At 43.8% G+C, this 23,835-nt stretch overlaps 1 protein-coding gene and 2 pseudogenes across 1 annotated transcript in view; all 3 read left to right on the top strand.

The window, feature by feature from the left end:
* Nucleotides 1-23,835, top strand: part of LOC128685429 (Na(+)/citrate cotransporter) — a 154,416-nt gene that overhangs the window by 26,843 nt on the left and 103,738 nt on the right. The gene's annotated exons all lie outside the window — the stretch shown is intronic.
* Nucleotides 1,603-3,663, top strand: LOC138852428 (cytochrome c oxidase subunit 1-like; annotated as a pseudogene).
* On the top strand, nucleotides 3,547-4,113 carry LOC138852427 (cytochrome c oxidase subunit 2-like; annotated as a pseudogene).

Here is a 23,835-nt window from a genome sequence, read left to right as displayed (position 1 = left end):
GCGAATAACAAAACTACTGTTGCATCATAAATTATCTTTATTTTTTCATTCCCTACTCACTAAGATATGCATGTACACTAACTATAAAATAAAAGTTTAAGCAAGAATCAAACTTTAACCTTCTTCGACCTATTTGAGCAAACAGTTATCCCCATTTCTACATTTAATCTTCTAAGAATACTACTTAAATTAAATATTAATTTACAGCTAGTCAGCTATAATTCTAACTCCTACAATAAGTATAGTGCCTGATAAAAAGGACAGTTTTGATAGAACTGCTCATGTAGTTTTGCTACCTATATTATGAAAACCTATTTTCCTTAAGCTTTAGTAATCTCTACATCTTCAAATTTGCAATTTGACGTCTTTTTTCCACTATAAAGCCTCACGCAACGATGGTTTTTTCAACAAATCATAAAGATATTGGTACCTTGTACTTTGTGTTTGGAGCTTGATCTGGTATAGTAGGTACCTCATTAAGATTGATTATTCGAGCCGAACTTGGTCAACCAGGAAGATTAATTGGGGATGATCAAATTTATAATGTAATTGTAACAGCCCACGCCTTCATAATAATTTTCTTCATAGTTATACTGATTATGATTGGAGGTTTTGGGAACTGATTAGTTCCACTTATACTTGGAGCACCTGATATAGCCTTCCCTCGAATAAATAATATTAGATTTTGACTTCCTACCATTTTCCCTTACTCTCCTTCTTACAAGAGGAATAGTGGAAAGGGGTGTTGGAACCAGATGTACAGTTTACCCTCCTCTAGCAGCATCAATCGCTCATGCGGGACCATCAGTTCATCTCGGAATCTTGTCCCTACATCTAGCCAGAGTCTCCTCAATTTTAGGAGCCATAAACTTTATAACTACAACAATCAATATACGAACAAGGGGAATAACCATAGATCAAATACCTTTATTTGTATGGTCCATTTTCATTACCGCGGTACTTCTTCTTCTGTCCCTTCCCATTCTAGCAGGAGCAATTACCATACTTCTTACAGACCGAAATTTAAACACTACTTTCATCGATCCAGCTGGTGGGGGTGACCCTATTCTTTACCAGCACTTATTCTGATTTTTCGGGCATCCCGAAGTCTATATTTTAATTCTCCCAGCTTTCGGTATAGTCTCACACATTGTTACACAAGAGTCAGGCAAAAAAGAAGCATTTGGAACACTAGGAATAATTTATGCCATAACAGCAATTGGGATTCTTGGGTTCCTTGTATGAGCCCACCACATGTTCACCGTAGGTATAGACGTGGATACCCGAGCATATTTCACATCAGCAACCATAATTATTGCCATTCCTATGGGAATTAAAATCTTCAGATGATTAAGAACTCTACAAGGTTCTCAATTCTCATACACTCCATCCTATGGAGAGGGAGCATGGACACGGGGGTCGTCCCACAGTTACTAAAAACAACAGACATAGCTCCACTCCACAAAGGGGGCAGTAAAGCAACAGCAAAGAACTACAGACCAATAGCACTAACATCCCATATCATAAAAATCTTTGAAAGGGTCCTAAGAAGCAAGATCACCACCCATCAAGAAACCCATCAGTTACACAACCCAGGGCAACATGGGTTTAGAACAGGTCGCTCCTGTCTGTCTTAACTATTGGTTCACTACGACAAGGTCCTAAATGCACTAGAAGACAAAAAGAATGCAGATGTAATATATACAGACTTTGCAAAAGCCTTCGACAAGTGTGACCATGGCGTAATAGCGCACAAAATGCGTGCTAAAGGAATAACAGGAAAAGTCGGTCGATGGATCTATAATTTCCTCACTAACAGAACACAGAGAGTAGTCGTCAACAGAGTAAAGTCCGAGGCAGCTACGGTGAAAAGCTCTGTTCCACAAGGCACAGTACTCGCTTCCATCTTGTTCCTCATCCTCATATCCAACATAGACAAGGATGTCAGCCACAGCACCGTGTCTTCCTTTGCAGATGACACCCGAATCTGCATGACAGTGTCTTCCATTGCAGACACTGCAAAGCTCCAGGCGGACATCAACCAAATCTTTCAGTGGGCTGCAGAAAACAATATGAAGTTCAACGACGAGAAATTTCAATTACTCAGATATGGTAAACATGAGGAAATTAAATCTTCATCAGAGTACAAAACAAATTCTGGCCACAAAATAGAGCGAAACACCAACGTCAAAGACCTGGGAGTGATCATGTCGGAGTATCTCACCTTCAAGGACCATAACATTGTATCAATCGCATCTGCTAGAAAAATGACAGGATGGATAATGAGAATCTTCAAAACTAGGGAGGCCAAGCCCATGATGACACTCTTCAGGTCACTTGTTCTATCTAGGCTGGAATATTGCTGCACACTAACAGCACCTTTCAAGGCAGGTGAAATTGCCGACCTAGAAAAAGTACAGAGAACTTTCACGGCGCGCATAACGGAGATAAAACACCTCAATTATTGGGAGCGCTTGAGGTTCCTAAACCTGTATTCCCTGGAACGCAGGAGGGAGAGATACATGATTATATACACCTGGAAAATCCTAGAGGGACTAGTACCGAACTTGCACACGAAAATCACTCACTATGAAAGCAAAAGACTTGGCAGACAATGCACCATCCCCCCACTGAAAAGCAGGGGTGTCACTAGCACGTTAAGAGACCATACAATAAGTGTCAGGGGCCCGAGACTGTTCAACTGCCTCCCAGCACACATAAGGGGGATTACCAACAGACCCCTGGCAGTCTTCAAGCTGGCACTGGACAAGCACCTAAAGTCAGTTCCGGATCAGCCGGGCTGTGGCTCGTACGTTGGTTTGCGTGCAGCCAGCAGCAACAGCCTGGTTGATCAGGCTCTGATCCACCAGGAGGCCTGGTCACAGACCGGGCCGCGGGGGCGTTGACCCCCGGAACTCTCTCCAGGTAAACTCCAGGTAAACACTCCTTCCCTTTTATGAACCCTAGGATTTATCTTCTTATTTACAGTAGGCAGTTTAACAGGAGTTATTTTAGCAAACTCCTCAATCAACATTATTCTTCATGACACATACTATGTTGTAGCCCATTTCCACTCCGTCCTGTCTATAGGGGCTGTATTTGGATTTTTTGGAGGTATTGTTCACTGATTTCCCCTGTTTACTGGATTTTCTCTGAACCCTTCGTGATTAAAACCTCATTTCTTTACTATATTTTTAGGAGTTAACTTAACCTTTTTTCCCCAACACTTCCTAGGACTAAATGGTATACCACGATGATATTCGGACTATCCCGATGCTTACGCATCATGAAATATTGTTTCATCAATCGGATCACTTATCTCGCTAGTAGCCATCTTTTGATTCATAATTATTGTTTGAGAAGCTTTTATATCAAAACATAATATTACTTCACCAGCCTTCCTACCTTCATCAATTGAATGACAGCATCCCCACCCTCCTGCTGATCATAGATATGCAGAAATTCCTCCAATTTCTAATTATCTAAAATGACAGATAGATGTATAGGATTTAAGCTCCTACCAGGAAGGAATACCTTCTTTTAGAAATGCCAACATGAGGATGTTTAGGACTTCAAGACAACGCCTCCCCACTTATGGAACAATTAACATACTTCCACGATCATGCGATATTTATTCTTATTCTCATTACTACACTAGTAGGTTATATTTTAATCAATTCAGCACTAAACTCATTTATTAACCGATTTTTACTCGAAAACCAAGAAACTGAAATTATCTGAACTATTTTACCTGCTATCATCTTAATTTTCATCGCTATACCTTCACTGCAATTACTCTATTTATTGGATGAAACTAACAACTCAAGAATCACAATTAAAACCATCAGACATCAATGATATTGATCTTATGAATATTCAGACTTTCTAAATATCAAATTTGATTCCTACATAACACCTTATGATATCAACTCAAATTTACGACTCTTAGATGTTGATAACCGAGTGCCAATTCCTTTTAATACTCAAATTCGTCTTATTATTTCAGCAGCAGATGTAATCCATTCTTGAACTATTCCTTCTTTAGGAGTAAAAGCACATGCCATCCCGGGACGACTCAATCAAATGATATTATTGTTCAGTGGTGTTCAGTGATGATATTGTTCAGTGATGTTATTGTTCATTGAAGTAATTGTTCATTGATGTTATTGTTCATTGGTATTATTGTTCAGTTGTGTTACTGTTCAGTGCTGTTGTTCAGTGGTGTTATTGTTCAGTGGTGTTTTTGTCCAGTTTACCTGGAGAGAGTTTACCTGGAGAGAGTTTCGGGGGTCAACGCCCCCGCGGCCCGGTCTGTGACCAGGCCTCCTGGTGGATCAGCGCCTGATCAACCAGGCTGTTGCTGCTGGCTGCACGCAAACCAACGTACGAGCCACAGCCCGGCTGATCAGGAACTGACTTTAGGTGCTTGTCCAGTGCCAGCTTGAAGACTGCCAGGGGTCTGTTGGTAATCCCCCTTATGTGTGCTGGGAGGCAGTTGAACAGTCTCGGGCCCCTGACACTTATTGTATGGTCTCTTAACGTGCTAGTGACACCCCTGCTTTTCATTGGGGGGATGGTGCATCGTCTGCCAAGTCTTTTGCTTTCGTAGTGAGTGATTTTCGTGTGCAAGTTCGGTACTAGTCCCTCTAGGATTTTCCAGGTGTATATAATCATGTATCTCTCCCTCCTGCGTTCCAGGGAATACAGGTTTAGAAACCTCAAGCGCTCCCAGTAATTGAGGTGTTTTATCTCCGTTATGCGCGCCGTGAAAGTTCTCTGTACATTTTCTAGGTCGGCAATTTCACCTGCCTTGAAAGGTGCTGTTAGAGTGCAGCAATATTCCAGCCTAGATAGAACAAGTGACCTGAAGAGTGTCATCATGGGCTTGGCCTCCCTAGTTTTGAAGGTTCTCATTATCCATCCTGTCATTTTTCTAGCAGATGCGATTGATACAATGTTATGGTCCTTGAAGGTGAGATCCTCCGACATAATCACTCCCAGGTCTTTGACGTTGGTGTTTCGCTCTATTTTGTGGCCAGAATTTGTTTTGTACTCTGATGAAGATTTAATTTCCTCATGTTTACCATATCTGAGTAATTGAAATTTCTCATCGTTGAACTTCATATTGTTTTCTGCAGCCCACTGAAAGATTTGGTTGATGTCTGACTGGAACCTTGCAGTGTCTGCAATGGAAGACACTGTCATGCAGATTCGGGTGTCATCTGCAAAGGAAGACACGGTGCTGTGGCTGACATCCTTGTCTATGTCGGATATGAGGATGAGGAACAAGATGGGAGCTAGTACTGTGCCTTGTGGAACAGAGCTTTTCACCGTAGCTGCCTCGGACTTTACTCTGTTGACGACTACTCTCTGTGTTCTGTTAGTGAGGAAATTATAGATCCATCGACCGACTTTTCCTGTTATTCCTTTAGCGCGCATTTTGTGCGCTATTACGCCATGGTCACACTTGTCGAAGGCTTTTGCAAAGTCTGTATATATTACATCTGCATTCTTTTTGTCTTCTAGTGCATTTAGGACCTTGTCGTAGTGATCCAGTAGTTGAGACAGACAGGAGCGACCTGTTCTAAACCCATGTTGCCCTGGGTTGTGTAACTGATGGGTTTCTAGATGGGTGGTGATCTTGCTTCTTAGGACCCTTTCAAAGATTTTTATGATATGGGATGTTAGTGCTATTGGTCTGTAGTTCTTTGCTGTTGCTTTACTGCCCCCTTTGTGGAGTGGGGCTATGTCTGTTGTTTTTAGTAACTGAGGGACGACCCCCGTGTCCATGCTCCCTCTCCATAGGATGGAAAAGGCTCGTGATAGGGGCTTCTTGCAGTTCTTGATGAACACAGAGTTCCATGAGTCTGGCCCTGGGGCAGAGTGCATGGGCATGTCATTTATCGCCTGTTCGAAGTCATTTGGCGTCAGGATAACATCGGATAGGCTTGTGTTAATCAAATTTTGTGGCTCTCTCATAAAAAATTCATTTTGATCTTCGACTCTCAGTCTGGTTAGCGGCTTGCTAAAAACTGAGTCATATTGGGACTTGAGTAGCTCACTCATTTCCTTGTTGTCATCTGTGTAGGACCCATCTTGTTTAAGTAGGGGCCCAATACTGGACGTTGTTCTCGATTTTGATTTGGCATAGGAGAAGAAATACTTTGGATTTCTTTCGATTTCATTTATGGCTTTTAGTTCTTCCCGCGATTCCTGACTCCTAAAGGATTCTTTTAGCTTAAGTTCGATGCTTGCTATTTCTCTGACCAGTGTCTCCCTGCGCATTTCAGATATATTGACCTCTTTTAGCCGCTCTGTTATTCTTTTTCGTCGCCTGTAAAGGGAGCGCCTGTCTCTTTCTATTTTACATCTACTCCTCCTTTTTCTTAGAGGAATAAGCCTTGTGCATACATCGAGTGCCACCGAGTTAATCTGTTCTAGGCATAAGTTTGGGTCTGTGTTGCTTAGTATATCTTCCCAGCTTATATCGGTTAGGACTTGGTTTACTTGGTCCCACTTTATGTTTTTGTTATTGAAGTTGAATTTGGTGAATGCTCCCTCGTGACTAGTCTCATTTTGTCGGTCTGGGGCTCCACGCATACATGTCTGAACCTCAATTATGTTGTGATCTGAGTATATTGTTTTTGATATGGTGACATTTCTTATCAGATCATCATTGTTAGTGAAGATGAGGTCTAGTGTATTCTCCAGTCTAGTAGGCTCTATTATTTGCTGGTTTAAATTGAATTTTGTGCAGAGATTTAAAAGCTCGTGTGAGTGTGAGTTTTCATCAGAGCTGCCTCCTGGTGTTATTACTGCAACAATATTATTTGCTATATTCCTCCATTTTAGGTGCCTTAAGTTGAAATCCCCCAGGAGCAAGATGTTGGGTGCAGGAGCTGGAAGATTTTCCAGACAGTGGTCAATTTTTAACAGCTGTTCCTGGAATTGCTGGGATGTTGCATCCGGAGGCTTGTAGACTACCACAATGACTAGGTTTTGGTTCTCGACCTTTACTGCTAAAACTTCCACTACGTCATTTGAGGCATTAAGCAGTTCTGTGCAAACAAGTGACTCTGCAATGTACAGGCCAACCCCCCCCCTTTTGCCTGTTCACTCTGTCACATCTGTATAGGTTGTAACCTGGGATCCATATTTCGTTGTCCAAGTGATCCTTTATGTGGGTCTCAGTGAAAGCCGCGAACATTGCCTTTGCCTCTGCAAGCAGTCCACGGATGAAAGGTATTTTGTTGTTTGTTGCTGGCTTTAGACCCTGTATATTTGCAAAGAAGAATGTTATCGGACTGGTGGTATTGTTGGTACTGGGGGGGGATTTTTTTTCCGGCATTAGTATCTGTATCTGTTGGTTTGGAGTGGAGGCCATCGACTGTGGTTCCACTCCAGGAATGACTGGATTTGGTGTACGATTTCTGCCATTTCCTGCCAGTTTTTTTTCCTTCCTGGCACTAAAAAACCTCTCCCTCTTGAGTGGCTGTGGCTACCCAGGTTTTCCCATGGCCTGGATGTTTTGTATCTTTTTGTCCCCTTTAGATGGTATGCCTGGCAATTTAAGTTATAGCACAGTCTTTCCTGTACTGAAGAGGTACACATTTCAGGGTGAAAAAGCTTACAGGAAGGGAGTTTGCATTTTCCTGTTGTCATATGGGCATGGCATTTTCTAGGGTGGTCATAGTTGCACGTCCCATCTGTTTTTCCAGATTTCCCATGCCAGCAGATACCAAGTGCATAGTATGTGCACAGGCTTGGTTTCCGTTTGCCTTGGGTTTCTGTGACTGTATTCCCTGTTGGTGCATGTTTCCCTGTCTTACTCCTATCCTCCCTAGCACCAACAATGGAGCTCCCACCAGTTGTTTTTGGTAATTTATCCTCACTATTGCTATTGGAGTCCTCTTGTTTGCTATTTCCTGCGGTATTTCTAGTTTGCAATATTGGTTTTCTCTTATCTTTGACTACACTTGTTTCCCTACTATGGCTCCTGTCCTCTATGAGGTCATTTATATGTATTCCTTCCTGCGTATAATTCCCGACTACCTGGACAAAATCTCCAGCTTCACCATTACTGTCTCCCAGGACAGTATCTCCAGCTTCACCATTTCTGTCTCCCAGGACAGCACCTCCAGCTTCACCATTACTGTCTCCCAGGACAGCCCTATCAGCCCCACATTTACTGACTACCAGGACATCACCTCCAGCCTTACAGTTTGTGACTACATGGCCAGTATCAAGGGCAGTACCATTCAGCCCAGACTTTTTATGTTCCCATCTGTTGTAGAAAGCTTCCAGGTTTTCTATGAAAGCAGCTTTGATGTTATCCTCTTTTAATACCCTTGTGATTTTAGTCCACAGATTTTCCTCATTTGGGCATACCCAAAAACACTTCTCTGTTTTAATACTGCTTGTAGCTAGTTCTGGGATATCTGCACAAGGAGCGTGACACCAATTTCCACAAAAATGACAATTTATCCATGTGGAAGCCCGTTTGTTTGACTGACCACAGACTACACACAGCTTCATAATGATTTGAATGGTTGATTTACTGCAATTCTACTAGCAACCTCTTGAATATTATATTAATAACCTTAAATGAAGCTCTAGCTATTTGTATTTCTGTTTCTAACTCTATTTGTATATTGGACAGCTTACCGTCACGTTCCTGATTTTTAATGTTTGTGTTTATAAGGGCGCCTACAACCCATCCGTTTACAGTCTGCTTTATTGTCCAACGAAACTGTTTGAAACCAGTCCCGGGTTCGGACCAGTCAAGGGTTCGGACCAGTCGATCTGCTCTGATCAGTGGGTCACTTATTTAAAACATACTGGTCGGTGATTTGAGCTAACACATGAAGGATCTACTGGAAATTATCTACCCGAGTAATATGTGATTTGACTGATACAAAAGTATAACTTGCGTGTTGAAGAGCCGGTGATATCTGGCAGCTCCTACAATGACGTACAGTCGACCTCTTTGTTTATCAATCGCTGTATCTGGCTTTTCTATTTTTGTTTTTTCCGTCTCCACCACAATAAATGCTATATTATCACTATAGTTGACTGGTGCAAATTTTGGAGGAAGGACGCTTTTTCTGTAGTAATAATTGCTTCTTGTTGTGTATATTGCGACCGCTGGTAACTACAGGTTATATGAAATTCACAGTAACGTCTCGTATTTCAAGAAAAAGAAACTAATGAAAGTCACTCTACTCCACTAAGTACCATTATAATACTGGTTAGTTGCTACTACAACACTGTATTCTGCTATTCACTGGTATCACTAGATTATATGCGAGTACACTAGCAGGCCAGGAAGATTATTAAAAACAGCTGACCACTGTGGTAAGTTTCTGGCGACTTCTGGCACCTGCCTCTATAGGCTTATCACTTCATTTACAAATTCACCTGTTTTCAAATGACACTTTAGCCTTTATCATCAATATACTAGGGAGCCACTGTAGTATACACTATACACTATGTATACTCAATGCTTTCAGGGAGACTTTCTTTCCTCTGACACAAAGTTCAATTATTATTATTTTTTTCACACGGAAAACAGGCCTATGATTCCCCTCTGGCAGTAAACTCTGCTAGGTAATGCACACTAATTCTCCTTTTTTGACTCAGTATATAATGTTTTCCGCCCAAGATTGGTTCCAGGCGCTAGAGGGATGTATCGTATAGGATTGATGACACAAATTAAAGTTCTAGCACGTAAGAGCGACCGTGAAAACACCAGAAAACCGGGAGCACAACGAGGCACGCTGACAGTCACGCTGGGTAGGGAGAGTACTGTGTTGCTATTGTTCAGTGTGTTATTGTTCAGTGATGTTATTGTTCAGTAATTTTATTGTTCAGTGATGATATTTATTCAGTGATGTTATTGTTTAGTTTTGTTATTGTTCAGTGATGTTATTGTTCAGTGATATTATTGTTCGGTGATATTTATTCAGTGATGTTATTGTTCAATGATATTATTGTTCAGTGATGTTATTGTTCAGTGATTATATTTATTCAGTGATGTTATTGTTCAGTGATGTTATTGTTCAGTGACGTTATTGTTCAGTGATGTTATTGTTCGGTGATTATATTGTTCAGTGGTGTTAGTGTTCAGTGGCGTTTTTGTTTAGTGATGTTATTGTTCGGTGATTATATTGTTCAGTGGTGTTATTGTTCAGTAGTGTTATTGTTCAATGTTGTTATTGTTCAGTGATGTTATTGTTCAGTGATGTTATTGTTCAGTGATGTTATTGTTCAGTGATGTTATTGTTCAGTGGTGTTATTGTTCAGTGATGTTATTGTTCAGTGTTATTATTGTTCAGTGGTGTTATTGTTCAGTGTTGTTATTGTTCAGTGGTGTTATTGTGCAGTGTTGTTATTGTTCAGTGGTGTTATTATTCAGTGTTGTTATTGTTCAGTGTTGTTATTGTTCAGTGTTGTTATTGTTCAGTGATTTTATTGTTCAGTGATGATATTGTTCAGTGATGTTATTGTTCAGTGCTGTTATTGTTAAGTGATGTTACTGTTCAGTGTTGTTGTTGTTCAGTGATGTTATTGTTCAGTATTGTTATTGTTCAGTGGTGTTATTGTTCAGTGATGTTATTGTTCAGTGATGTTATTGTTCAGTGGTGTTATTGTTCAGTGCTGTTATTGCTCAGTGGTGTTATTGTTCAGTGTTGTTATTGTTCAGTGGTGTTATTGTTCAGTGTTGTTATTGTTCAATGTTGTTTTTGCTCATTGATGTTATTGTTCCGTTATGTTATTGTTCGGTGATGTTATTGTTCAGTGTTGTTATTGTTAAGTGATGTTATTGTTCAGTGTTGTTACTGTTCAGTGCTTTTATTGTTCAGTGTTGTTATTGTTCAGTGTTATTGTTCAGTGATGTTATTGTTCAATGGTGTTATTGTTCAGTTGTGTTATTGTTCAGTGTTGTTATTGTTCAGTGAAGTTATTGTTCAGTGGCGTTATTGTTCAGAGTTGTTATTGTTCAGGTGTGTTATTGTTCAATGTTGTTATTGTTCAGTGATGTTATTGTTCAGTGTTGTTATTGTTCTATGTTGTTATTGTTCAGTGTTGTTATTGTTCAGTGATGTTATTGTTCAGTGTTGTTATTGTTCAGTGGTGTTATTGTTCAGTGTTATTGTTCAGTGGTGTTATTGTTCAGTATTGTTATTGTTCAGTGGTGTTATTGTTCAGTGTTGTTATTGTTCAGTGTTGTTATTGTTCAGTGTTGTTATTGTTCAGTGGTGTTATTGTTCAGTGTTGTTATTGTTCAGCATTGTTATTGTTCAGTGGTGTTATTGTTCAGTGGTGTTATTGTTCAGTGATTGTGTAGACTCAAGGCACAAGCTATCCTCAACAATCCGCCATGGAACAATCTTCTAAGCAGGTCATAGTGCTCCCAGGTGGTGATGTTGCCTAGAATTCTCGCCAGGTACTTGCTAAGAGCAACATACCTGTTTGTACCATAAACACATCATCTATCAAATACCTCACTATGAAACGTAGCCCTACATCTCTAATTTCCACAGGGGGCTTCTACACCATCCCCTGTGGATACTGTCCGCCTGAACGAACATCGAAACACCAGCAACAGAGATGACTGAAGGTACGTCTGTGTCCTCCACAGGGACTCCAACGGGACATTTGATGACGTGAGATGAGGCACAGTTCGTTCTCGCTGAATGAGATCTTAGACGCTGACGATGTCTGAAAGCCTCGCTAATCAACGTCACCGACACCAAAGAACATAACACTGGAAACTACAAAATTTCAAAAACATTAGCCTACATGGTACTCAACCAGGCACAGCATCACTTACCTGACAACACAGGGGTCACGTGATCACATTGTCTTCCTTTCCTCATCCCATGTGTAGCTCACATCTCCCTCTTCCCCCTATATATATATGTACTGTCGTTGTAACCTCTGTATGGTAGACGTGATGAAGGTCCCAGGACCGAAAAGTGTTCTAACAAATATGTCCTATTGTTTGCTTACGTGTTTTTTGTAAACCAATTACTCTTTGTTATTGGTTATGGATGTTATAATGTATGTATGTATGTATGCATGTATGTACTCACCTATTTGTACTCACCTATTTGTGGTTGCAGGGGTCGAGTCCTAGCTCCTGGCCCCGCCTCTTCACCGGTTGCTACTAGACCCTCTCTCTCCCCGCTCCATGAGCTTTATCAAACCTCGTCTTAAAACTGTGTATGGTTCCTGCCTCCACTACGTCATTTTCTAGGCTATTCCACTGCCTTACAACTCTATGACTGAAGAAATACTTCCTACTATCTCTCTGACTCATTTGTGTCTTCAACTTCCAATTGTGGCCTCTTGTTTCTGTGTCCCCTCCCTGGAACATCCTGTCCTTGTCCACCTTGTCTATTCCACGCAGTATTTTATATGTCGTTATCATGTCTCCCCTGACCCTCCTGTCCTCCAGTGTCGTCAGGCCGATTTCCCTTAATCTTTCTTCATAGGACATTCCCCTTAGCTCTGGAACTAACCTTGTTGCAAACCTTTGTACTTTCTCTAGTTTCTTGACGTGCTTTATCAAGTGCGGGTTCCAAACAGGTGCTGCATACTCCAGTATGGGCCTGACATACACGGTGTACAGTGTCTTGAATGATTCCTTACTAAGGTGTCGGAATGCTGTTCTCAGGTTTGCCAGGCGCCCATATGCTGCAGCAGTTATCTGATTGATGTGTGCTTCCGGAGACATGCTCGGTGTTATACTCACCCCAAGATCTTTCTCCTTGAGTGAGGTTTGCAGTCTTTGGCCACCTAGCCTATACTCTGTCTGTGGTCTTCTGTGCCCTTCCCCTATCTTCATGACTTTGCATTTGGCAGGATTAAATTCGAGAAGCCATTTGCTGGACCAGGTGTCCAGTCTGTCCAGGTCTCTTTGAAGTCCTGCCTGGTCCTCATCAGATTTAATTCTCCTCATTAACTTCACATCATCTGCAAACAGGGACACTTCTGAGTCTAACCCTTCCGTCATGTCGTTCACATATACCAAAAATAGCACTGGTCCTAGGACCGACCCCTGTGGGACCCCGCTCGTCACAGGTGCCCACTGTGATGCATCATTACGTACCATGACTCGTTGTTGCCTCCCTGTCAGGTATTCTCTGATCCATTGCAGTGCTCTTCCTGTTATATGCGCCTGATGCTCTAGCTTCTGCACTAATCTCTTGTGAGGAACTGTGTCAAAGGCCTTCTTGCAGTCCAAGAAGATGCAATCAACCCACCCCTCTCTCTCTTGTCTTACTTCTGTTATTTTATCGTAAAACTCCAGAAGGTTTGTGACACAGGATTTGCCTTCCGTGAATCCGTGCTGGTTGGCATTTATACTCCTGTTCCGTTCCAGGTGCTCCACCACTCTCCTCCTGATAATCTTCTCCATAATTTTGCATACTATACACGTCAATGACACAGGTCTATAGTTTAGTGCCTCTTTTCTGTCTCCTTTTTTGAAAATGGGAACTACATTTGCCGTCTTCCATACCTCAGGTAGTTGCCTAGTTTCCAGGGATGTGTTGAAGATTGTGGTAAGTGGTACGCACAACATATCTGCTCCCTCTCTAAGGACCCATGGAGAGATGTTGTCCGGTCCCATTGCCTTTGAGGTATCGATGTCCCTTAGCAGTTTCTTCACCTCCTCCTCATCTGTATGTATGTCGTCCAACACTTGTTGGTGTATTCCTTGTTGGTGTCCCCATCTGGTCTGTCCCCCCAGTGTCCTTCCTGTCTCTACTGTAAATACTTCCTTAAATCTCGTGTTGAGCTCCTCACATACCTCTTGATCGTTTCTTGTGAGTTCTCCACCTTCTTTCCTCAGCCTTATCACCTGGTCCTTGACTGTTGTCTTCCTCCTAATGTGGCTATACAGCAGTTTCGGGTCAGATTTGACTTTCGATGCTATGTCGTTTTCATACTGTCGCTGGGCCTCCCTCCTTATCTGCGCATACTCGTTTCTGGCTCTTCTACTAATCTCCTTGTTTTCCTGGGTCCTATGCCTCCTGTACCTTTTCCATTCTCTGTTGCACTTATGTGTGTGTGTGTGTGTGTGTGTGTGTGTGTGTATATGCATGTGTGTGTATGTGTATGTGTGTGTGTGTGTGTGTGTGTGTGTGTGTGTGTGTGTGTGTATGTGTGTGTGTATGTGTGCATGTGTGTGTGTGTGTGTGTGTGTGTGTGTGTGTGTGTACTCACCTAATTGTACTCACCTAATTGTGGTTGCAGGGGTCGAGACTCAGCTCCTGGCCCCGCCTCTTCACTGATCGCTACTGGATCCTCTCTCTCTCTGCTTCCTGAGCTTTGTCATACCTCTTCTTAAAACTATGTATGGTTCCTGCCTCCACTACTTCACTTGCTAGGCTATTCCACTTGCTGACAACTCTATGACTGAAGAAATACTTCCTAACGTCCCTGTGACTCGTCTGAGTCTTCAGCTTCCAGTTGTGACCCCTTGTCCCTGTGTCCCCTCTCTGGAACATCCTATCTCTGTCCACCTTGTCTATTCCCCGCAGTATCTTGTATGTCGTTATCATGTCTCCCCTGACCCTTCTGTCCTCCAGTGTCGTCAGTCCGATTTCCCTTAACCTTTCCTCGTACGACATTCCCTTGAGCTCTGGGACTAGCCTTGTTGCAAACCTTTGTACTTTCTCTAACTTCTTGACGTGCTTGACCAGGTGTGGGTTCCAGACTGGTGCTGCATACTCCAGTATGGGCCTAACATACACAGTGTACAGTGTCTTGAACGATTCCTTATTGAGGTATCGGAACGCTATTCTCAGGTTTGCCAGGCGCCCGTATGCTGCAGCGGTTATTTGGTTGATGTGTGCCTCCGGTGATGTACTCGGTGTTATGGTCACCCCAAGGTCTTTCTCCCTGAGTGAGGTCTGTAGTCTTTGTCCACCTAGCCTATATTCTGTCTGCGGTCTTCTTTGCCCCTCCCCAATCTTCATGACTTTGCATTTGGCTGGATTGAATTCGAGGAGCCAGTTACTGGACCACATGTCCAGTCTCTCCAGGTCTCTTTGCAGTCCTGCCTCATCCTCGTCCGATTTAATTCTTCTCATCAACTTCACGTCATCTGCGAACAGGGACACTTCAGAGTCTATTCCTTCCATCATGTCGTTCACATATATCAAAAATAGCACTGGTCCTAGAACTGACCCCTGTGGGACCCCGCTCGTAACAGGCGCCCACTGTGATACCTCTTCACGTACCATGACTCGTTGCTGCCTCCCTGTCAGGTATTCCCTTATCCATTGCAGTGCCCTTCCTTTTATGTGTGCCTGATCCTCCAGCTTCTGCACTAATCTCTTGTGGGGAACTGTGTCAAAGGCCTTCCTGCAGTCTAGGAAAACGCAATCTACCCAACCCTCTCTCTCGTGTCTTACTTCTGTTACCTTGTCATAAAACTCCAGGAGGTTTGTGATACAAGATTTGCCTTCCATGAACCCATGCTGGTTTTCATTTATAATCTTGTTCCTTTCCAGGTGTTCGACCACTCTCCTCCTGATAATCTTCTCCATGACTTTGCACACAATACATGTCAGAGACACAGGTCTGTAGTTTAGTGCCTCGTTTCTGTTTCCTTTCTTAAATATGGGGACTACATTAGCTGTCTTCCATTTCTCAGGTAGTTGCCCAGTTTCAAGGGATGTGTTGAAGATTGTGGTTAGAGGCACACACAGCATCTCTGCTCCTTCTCTAAGGACCCATGGGGAGATGTTGTCCGGTCCCATCGCCTTTGAGGTGTCAAGGTCACTTAAGAGCTTCTTCACCTCCTCCTCAGTTGTTCGTATGTCATCCAACACTTGTTGGTATATTCCCTCTTGATGTTCCCTTCTGTGCTGTCTTCCCACAGCCCTTCCTGTCTCTACTGTAAAAACTTCCTTAAATCTCCTGTTCAGCTCCTCACATACCTCCTGATCATTTCTTGTGAGTTCTCCACCTTCTGTCCTTAATCTGATCACCTGGTCTTTGACTGTTGTCTTCCTCCTGATGTGGCTATACAACAGTTTCGGGTCAGTCTTGATTCTCGATGCTATGTCATTTTCATACTGTCGCTGGGCCTCCCTCCTTACCTGTGCGTACTCATTCCTGGCTCTGCGACTGATCTCCCTATTTTCGTGTGTTCTCTGCCTTCTGTACTTTTTCCATTCTCTATTGCACTTTGTTTTTGCCTCCTTACACCGTCGGGTAAACCAGGGGCTTGTTCTGGTCTTCCCGTTGTTACTGTTGCCCTTGGGAATGAACCTTTCCACTGCCTCCTTGCATTTTGTTGCTACATATTCCATCATTTCATTTACTGGCTTTCCTGCCAGTTCTCTGTCCCACTGGACCTCCCGCATGAAGTTCTTCAACCCTATGTAGTCCCCTCTTTTATAGTCAGGCTTTTCCCATTCTACTCCTGTTATTCTCTCCACTTGCAGCTCTACTATGTATTCAAAGCACAGAACCACGTGGTCGCTAGCTCCTAGGGGACTCTCATACTTGATATCCTCAATGTCTGAGCTGCCCAGGGTGAACACAAGGTCCAATCTTGCTGGTTCATCCTCCCCTCTCACTCTGGTAGTGTCCTTAACATGTTGGTGCATGAGGTTTTCCAGCACCACGTCCAACATCCTGGCTCTCCATGTTTCGGGACCCCCATGTGGCTCCAGGTTTTCCCAGTCAATCTCCCTGTGGTTGAAATCCCCCATAACCAGCAACTTTGCTCTGCTGGAGTGAGCTCTTCTTGCCACCTCAGCAAGTGTGTCCACCATTGCTCTGTTGCTCTCTTCATATTCCTCTCTTGGCCTCCTGCAGTTCTGTGGTGGATTATACATCACTGCAATGACCACTTTGTGTTCCCCAGACTGAAGTGTACCTGCTATGTAGTCTCTTTCTCCTGTCTCATCTATTCCTTCCATTTTCTCGAATTTCCATCTGTTTTTTACGAGCAGAGCAACCCCACCTCCCCCCCTACCCCTTCTATCTTTCCTCATGATCTGGTATCCTTGTGGGAAGATTGCATCTGTTATTTTCTCCATGAGTTTTGTTTCTGTAACTGCTATGATGTCTGGGGACTTCTCATTGATTCTTTCTTGCCATTCCTCATGTTTATTCGTTAATCCATCTGCATTTGTGTACCAAACCTTCAACTTCTGTTCTAATACTGTAACTGTGGTGCGGGGGGTGGAAACAGAGGGATCGGTGTGTGATGGTTGGTTTGGAATGTTCAGTTGCCTTGGGGGTGTCGTGGCTGGAGTCCTTCTGCAGGTGTTTCTGGGGGGTGCGCTTGTCCTTCCATTTGATCCTGGGTTATTCTGCTCTCCTTTTTCATTTCCTCCCATTTCTCCTTTCGTTTTTGAACTCTCTCTTTCATTGTCTTCCTTTCGTCCTGTGTTCTGTCTCGGTCGAGGTACACACTCCGGAACTCCTGCTTGCCTCTCAGCCGTGCTTTCTCCTGCAGGATCATGGTTCGGGTTGATTCTGCCTTGAAAATTACTTTGAGAGGCCGATTCCTTTTCTTTGTGAACCACCCAATTCTCCGAAAATTTGCCACCTGGGTCATGTCCCCCTCGCCTATCACCTTCATGATGTCTTCAATCGCTTTTTTCTCCTCCTGCTTTCTTTCATCATAAGTTTCCCCTTTAGCTTCGTCTAGCCCATAGACAAACACGGATCTCTCCCTTTCCACCTCCCACTGTGACTCCCATTGCATCCTCTGATGTGTTTTAGTTCCTTCCCGTGGAGTGTTCCTTCCTTCAGTCCCTTCCCTCGTTATGGCCCCTATGCTTCTTGGTTTATCCTTCCTGCTCACTTGCTCCTGGCCCCCACAGGTATCTGGTAAGGTCCTTGCACATGTCCTAGTTCCATCAATGTCTTCCAACCTCTCTTTCTGTCCTAGAGTGCTCCCTGTCTTTGTTTTGGCCCCATGTGGGTTTGACAGGACCTCTGCATACAGTTTAGTTTCCATGCTTCCTTCGGACCTGTTGTCTGTGTTCGATGTAGCCATTGCCGATGCTACTTCTGTAATATCTTTGTCTCTGTGCTGTTTCAGATGTCTCAGCTCCTCTTCTAATCTCTCTATCTTGATTTCTGCTGCTGTGGCCTGTTGCTTCCACCTTCTGCATTCTGCTGCTAACCTCTCTTCCATCTTCCTTTCCAGCTCATCTAGTCTCCTTCCCCAGTCTTCCTCCCTTTTTTTGAGCTCTATCTCCCATTCCTCCCTCTCAGATTCGTCCTTGGAGCCCCTTGTCCTCATCCTGGTTAGGGGGAGGGGAATAGACGGTTAGGAGAGGGGATGGATGGTTGTGGGGGAGGGGGAGGATGGTTATTGGAGGGGCAGAGATAGTTGGGGGAGGGAGTTAGATGGTTTGGGGGAGGGAGTTAGATGGTTTGGGGGAGAGAGGGGATGGATGGTTATGGGGGAGGGGGAGGATGGTTATTGGAGGGAGGGAGGTTGTTGGGCGGGGGTTAGACGGTTTGGGGAGGGGTTAGGTGGTTTGGGGGAGGGGTAGGTGGCTAAGGCTAAGGTGTCAAGTGGCGGAGGGTGTGTGTGTGTGTGTGTGTGTGTGTGTGTGTGTGTGTGTGTGTGTGTGTGTGTGTGTGTGTGTGTGTGTGTGTGAATGTGTGTGTGTGAATGTGTGTGTGTGTGTGTGTGTGTGTGTGTGTGTGTGTGTGTGTGTGTGTGTGTGTGTGTGTGTATGTGTATGTGTATGTGTGTGTGTGTGTTTGTGTGTTTACGTATGTGTGTATGTATGTGTGTGTGTGTATGTGTGTATGTGTGTGTATGTGTGTGTGTGTGAGTGTCTACCCTTGTGTGTGTGTGCTTGTGTGTGAGGGAGGGAGGGTTAGGGGGGGGGGTTGAGAGGTCCGTCGTGTAGGCACAAATTTAGTCTCATTTATCTTTCCCAATTATGCTACTCTCTCCACTTATTGCCCTTTCTGGATTTACGTGTTAATTGTTGCTGGTTATTATCATTTTCCTTGTTCACATTGAGAGAGGACTTCCTAGCTTCCTAAGTATTCTTACTGCTAATAACTACCGGTAGTAACACTGCCTGTGTGCGTGTGTGCGTGTGTGTGTGTGTGAGTGTGTGTGTGTGTGTGTGTGTGTGTGTGTGTGTGTGTGTGTGTGAGAGAGTCTTGTGCGGTGTAATGACTGGCCGCAACTTCTTGTGACCTGACTAAACCCTCCTGGGACCCCCTAGCACCGTCTTACCATGTTGCCCTTAAAAGCTTGTCCCACCTACCTTCTCACACTCGTCAACACTATATTCTCTATGTCTATGCTATTTCTATTCTAATTCTGGTAATAGCTTGCAGGAGTGAGTGGCCAGTATCAAACAGTATACAAGGCCAGCCAGGGCCGTCAACATGCAAACCACAACTAGGCGAATAAACTTGCGGTTGACAGTTGCCAGCTGCTGATGACGTAGTCGTATGTAGGCCTTAAATCCCTATTTTTGGAGATCCTTCACCCGTGATGATTATAACCATATATTCCGCTTCCTCACTTCACTCTTCACTGATGGTAGTATACACTTCACATTATATACACTTCACTTCATATGTATAATGGCACACAACTTGTCGTGACGTCACTTCATCAGGCCTACCGCTGCCAATGTGGCAACAGCGCCTAAGACCCCCAGCGGTTTGCGCTTTGAAATATTATGATTTCAGCTTTCCTCTCACTTTCTTTAACTAATAACTTTAATTATCACTCGTAGTATTGTTCACTGACGTTCCACTACCACTGATTACTTCTAGCTGATATTACGCGTCTTTCAACGCCAAGGTTCTCGGAGCCTTGTTACCCACGTCTTCACCCCACGGACCCACGTGTGTGTGTGTGTATGTGTGTATGTGTGTGTGTGTGTGTGTGTGTGTGTGTATGTGTGTGTGTGTGTGTGTGTGTGTGTGTGTGTGTGTGTGTGTGTGTGTGTGTGTGTGTGTGTGTGCTTAGTAATTTTCAAACAGGCGAAATTTTTTACAAACATTATATCTACGTCCACAACAGGACTCTAACCTGCCAACTCTGCATCAGATTTCAAAGTACTTTATCCACGACGTCAGACCCCAGCCTGGGGTCTGACGTCGTGGCAGCATCAAAACACCCTCACTGGAATCAAGAGGCTCTCACCGGCATCATGGCGGCATCAAGGCTCTCACCGGCATCATGGCGGCATCAAGGCCCTCACCGGCATCATGGCGGCATCAAGGCCCTCACCGGCATCATGGCGGCATCAAGGCCCTCACCGGCATCATGGCGGCATCAAGGCCCTCACCGGCATCATGGCACCTACTTCCCTGAAAGGACTCACTCAGAAGAAGATTATAAAGTGCAATAGAATTTATAGTGTTTTGACTCTTCTTTTAAGGCGGGAGTGCAGACGTGCCACGATTACTATGTTCTGCGAGGCTCGATCCTCCGTCCAGTAAGAGCGAGTCAAACAAACGTGTTAGGAATACAAGCTGGCACTTCCTTCGGTAGAGAAGCCCTGAGAGGTAAAAAAATGTTTAAGGGCATACTAGGGTAGTCACGGAAACCCTGAATTTGTAGGGATTATGCAGCAAGATGGGAATATGTGAGGCATTCACGTTTGATCCGCGAGAGGAAGATAACTGCAGCTCCTTGAAACAAGAGTTATATACCAGCATTAACGGGGGACACAGAGAGGATGTCATTACAATTCCTTTATTAAAAATTATGTAACCTATGTGACGTGTCAAGATATCTTATTAATGAAAATAAGATACCAATTATGTTAAGCAAATTTCCTAAATTTGCTTGTAACAGATAAGTGAACTCTAGATATAAATTCAGATGGACTTCTGTTAACCCTTTTGGGGCCTAGTTCCTAGGCCTTTTGTGTATCCATATGCACTCCCAGCCACAGGACGGATGCTGGATGCACAATAAATTAGCCATTATGGTGGCAAAAACTAAATTTGAGGTTTTGGTGAATTTGGCTTTCGTTATATGAAGATGACAGATGCATCTTGGAAGTTGGTGAGTGGAGGAGCCATGGAGACAGAGAGAGAGAGAGAGAGAGAGAGAGAGAGGTGCAGGCATGGGATGGGAGGCTGATGCGTCAAGATGTTATGCGAGGACACGTACATGGGAGTTCACGGTAGTCATTGATGAGGGCTAACTATTGTATAATTCTACCTTTGCTTGTTTTTTGACAGCTGAGATAAAAATAAAAAAAAATCAGGAAAATTCTTAATCTGTGTTACTGCCTATGTGGCGACTGTGTAGTGTGACAGGTGGGTGTCAGTCCTAGTTGTGGATGAGGGTGGTGGACTTACAGTGTGACAGGTGGGTGTCAGTCCTAGTTATGGATGAGGGTGGTGGACTTACAGTGTGACAAGTGGGTGTCAGTCCTAGTTATGGATGAGGGTGGTGGACTTACAGTGTGACAGGTGGGTGTCAATCCTAGTTATGGATGAGGGTGGTGGACTTACAGTGTGACAGGTGGGTGTCAGTCCTAGTTATGGATGAGGGTGGTGGACTTACAGTGTGACAGGTGGGTGTCAGTCCTAGTTGTGGATGAGGGTGGTGGACTTACAGTATGGAAACTTTCCTAGGGTGCTTAACTGTATGTTTACCGTAGTCACCCCGTGTAGACATGTGAGAAAACTTAACCACCTCTGGTCGCGGCAAGTGGTCCCCTCGACCTCACAATCTTATCCATATCTATCCGAGACCAGTATGGATTGGATAGCACACACAAGTACGGTGCTACTAATTAATTGTGGACTGTATAGATTATATTAGTTTAGCTGAATGAAAGGGGGGGGGGGTAGGATACACCTGGATACATCCATCAAGGAAACATTGGTACATAATCTCACCACTTACCAGATGTTCTCTGGTGGTCACTTGATGTAGCTGGATCACTCATAACCTATCTAATTACAACATACCACAACTGGCCAGCCTAAGGTTGCTATAACTAGAAGGGTTACTTAACTGTGGGTGATTGATACTCCTTATTTCTTCCATTCACCATCTCATTTTCGATGTCCTGCTACACCGACACGGTTCTCATTCCAGCAGGACGAGGTATCCGCTGGTTTGTCCTGCTTTAGACGTCGTGACTCAAGGAGCTTCACTTTCCTCGTCTCGCTAACAACGAGGTCTAACGTGTTCACTCGGAGCAAAACGACTTATTTCACTTCACACATTCTCTTAACTTAGCGTTATTATCATTAATTACATTACAATTCACAAGACGATTTAATGACTCATAATTATTATACACATTAGAGATCACTCCATTAAGATCTGAGACCGATGAGTGATGATTAAACCAAGGGTAATTTTCCCCGGGACACAGTCCAGGACGACGCGTCAGTCACCCACGGTCCTACCCGTATTCACACCCTTTACCACTCTATTATCGTGGTCCCGTAAATCACGTTCCCTCACTCTCCATCAGGAACAGTTACGACACTTCCTATTACGAAATGAGGCCTATATTAATCCTTAGGCCGCCGTGAATGCCAATTTCGTGGTACCATGCCTTTTCCGCTTCCTCTCCACCTTCAAAACAAACCCGCCACTACCCCCGCACATCCGCGCATGCGCACAGGGAACTCTTGGTTCTACTCTCTTTTCAAATACAATTTTGACTCATATCGGCACATAAAACACCTATTAGGCGCTATAGTTTCGGAAAATTAAAAATTTTCCACACTGCGGCCGGGCGGAAGTCGTTGTTAGACGACTTAAATTGCGTCTTCCTACAGGAGACGATTCCAGCCCTCTCTAGATTGCGCCGCTGTTTTCCTAGTGGGTCTTACTACAGTTTCTTCTTGCATTACCCGGTCAGTGTCTTCAATATCACTCGTGTCACTTCCCCTTAGGTTTCCATCTGCACTGGATTGAACACCATTTAATTCTAAGGGAATTAATTTATTAATGGTACGCAAACTTTCCTGACCACGACACAACACTTTGACGTTTCTGACAACACCTTGTGCATCTGGGTATAAGGTAACTACCTTGCCCAGAGGCCACAATGTTCGATGTTGTTCAGTATCAATTAACACAATGTCACCTGGTTGAATGTTCTGTCGGTTTACTGCCTCTGGCGCACCATAAAAGTGTTCACGTAGTGTAAGAAGATATTCTTTACGCCACACATCAGACCAATGAATAATTACCTTATTTAACATCTTGAACTTGTCACTCAACACAGTCACGTTATTGTAATCCTCATCACTTCCCTCGGGATTATCTCTATAGATAGGTGCAGCTTCTAACCTTTGTCCACATATTAGGTGAGAGGGAGTCAGTATCTCCGCGTCAGGAGTGTCGCTCATGTATGACAGAGGGCGATTGTTCACTCGATTCTCTGCCTCCACCAACACTGCCCGGAACTCCTCCAAATCAATTCTCTTCCTGTGTAGCACCTTACGAAGACATCTTTTCACTGTACCTATCATTCTTTCGTACAGTCCTCCCTGCCAAGGGGCTCTGGGAGTAATAAATTTCCAGACACACCCTCGCTGGGTCAACAAAGACTGTACATCATCACTCTTATTTAATTTCATCAAGTGTTGAGCACCCGCTACAAAATTGGTGGCATTATCTGAGATCATCAATCTTGGACAGGATCGTCTAGCTGCAAATTTCCGGAACAGCTGTATGAACTGTTCTGCAGACAAGTCCTGAGCCACTTCTAGATGAACAGCCCTAGTAGCTGTACAAGTAAATAGACATACATACACCTTCAAGGGGACACCATCTGAAGTACCTGTCAAAATGATTGGCCCACTATAGTCCACTCCGGTCACATCAAATGG

The sequence above is a fragment of the Cherax quadricarinatus genome, chromosome 8 (genome assembly GCF_038502225.1).
Source record: "Cherax quadricarinatus isolate ZL_2023a chromosome 8, ASM3850222v1, whole genome shotgun sequence".
Lineage (NCBI taxonomy): Eukaryota > Metazoa > Arthropoda > Malacostraca > Decapoda > Parastacidae > Cherax > Cherax quadricarinatus.
The sequence above is the reverse complement of the archived record's forward strand: the minus strand, read 5'-3'. Positions and strand labels throughout refer to the sequence as shown.